Source organism: Galeopterus variegatus, unplaced genomic scaffold (genome assembly GCF_000696425.1).
Source record: "Galeopterus variegatus unplaced genomic scaffold, G_variegatus-3.0.2 Scaffold1767, whole genome shotgun sequence".
Lineage (NCBI taxonomy): Eukaryota > Metazoa > Chordata > Mammalia > Dermoptera > Cynocephalidae > Galeopterus > Galeopterus variegatus.
In genome coordinates this window covers 48,224-49,874 of record NW_007727878.1, presented here as the reverse complement: position 1 = coordinate 49,874, position 1,651 = coordinate 48,224, and the positions used below count along the sequence as shown (strand labels likewise).

The window sequence follows — 1,651 nt, the reverse complement described above, 5'->3', positions numbered from 1 at the left end:
CCGTGGTGAGTGTGAAAGCCGTTAATTCTATGTAGAAGAAAGCATTTTAGGGTTTGGCCGGTTAGGTTAAAGAGCAGCCTTATAACATCAAGGTTATAGGTTTGGATCTCCATACTGGCCAGCTGCCAAAAGGAAAAAAAAAAAAAAAAAGAAAGCATCTTAGCTTTAACATACTTAGCCTTTTTTGATTCAACAAATGTTCACGCAAATTTAAATGATAATACATGGCGTAAAAATAAAGACATAGATTAAAAATTCTAGACTCTGCAGAATTGTCTTGATGTACTAGCATGCTTAACATTAAATAAGTGACATTTAAGAACTGTATTTATTTTTTATTTTTTAAATTTTATTTAAGCTATGATCCTCTTAAGAAAAAATACTACTTGGAAATTCTTCAATTTTTGTATGGATGCTTCAAAATCAGCGTGTTAATCTTGCCAGTTAAAATTTCCCAAGGAGGAAAAACTCCCAAATCTTCCTATGACAAGGCCAATGATAAACCATCTTTGATCCAGACATAATAAAGACAAAAGGAAGAAAAGTAGAATATTTGGCTGCTGCGGTGTCTGAAGATGTGACCGGTGGGGCTGGCAGTGGCTCGCGAGCAATGCTTGCTCTCCTGGGCGAGATGACCCTGGTGCTGGTCACCAGTGCACCGCGGGTGCTGCCTGCAGCTACAGGTGTAAAAAGTCCAAAATGTCCTGTAAATGTAGAAGTCTGCATCATAGATGACAACTTTATCCTGAAGTGGAGCAGGAGCAAGAAGCCCGTCAGGAATGTGACCGTTTCAGCAGATTATCAAATACCTGGGATGGATAATGGGATAAAATTGCCTGTGTGTCAATATATCACTAGTTCCAAATGCAACTTTTCCTCACTCAAGCTGGATGTTTATTAAAAAATTAAATTGCGTGTAAGAGCAGAAAAAGGAAATGACACTTCTTCCTGGTATGAGGTTGACTCATTTATACCATTTCTAAAAGCTCACATTGGTCCTCCAGAAGAACATTTAAAAGCTAAAGATAAGGTAATAATAATAAACATCTCTCCTCCTGGAACAAAAGATAATATCATGTGGGCTTGGGAGAGCTTTATATACAGCTTAGTTATCTGGAAAAACTCTTCAAGTGTAGAAGAAAGGACTGAAACTGTTTATGCCAGAGATAAAATTTATAAACTCTCACCAGAGACTACGCACTATTTAAAAGTTAAAGCAAGACTGTGTTTGCAGAGGAAAGTTGGTGTCCATAGTCCAGTGCATTGTACCAATACCATAGTTGAGAAAAACTGCCTCCACCAAAAAATATAGAAGTCAATGCTAAAAATCACAGTTATTTCTTAAATGGGATTATACATATATAAACAGGACCTTTCAAACTCAGAGGTGCCTGTAAATTCTACGCCATAAATTTCCTTTTGCTCCCCCCAAAAGAAAAGTAGAGTATTTAAAATGAGCTTCTCAAATACCTGCTTCTCTACCAATCACAGTTGAAAGTGGGCTCTATTTATTAGTATGTAGGTAATTACCTTTTTGTCTTTTTTCGTGTCCGGCAACGGATCGCAACCCTCAGTGTCGTGCCCGTACTGGACCGGGACCGGCAACGGGATCGCAACCCTCGGTGCTGCGCCCGCACCTCGCCCAGCCAGT

General features: G+C 38.9%; 1 pseudogene; it reads left to right on the top strand.

Moving 5' to 3' along the window:
* Positions 1-610: 610 nt before the first annotated feature.
* LOC103595425 lies at positions 611-1,397 on the top strand (annotated as a pseudogene).
* The last annotated feature ends 254 nt before the right edge of the window (positions 1,398-1,651 follow it).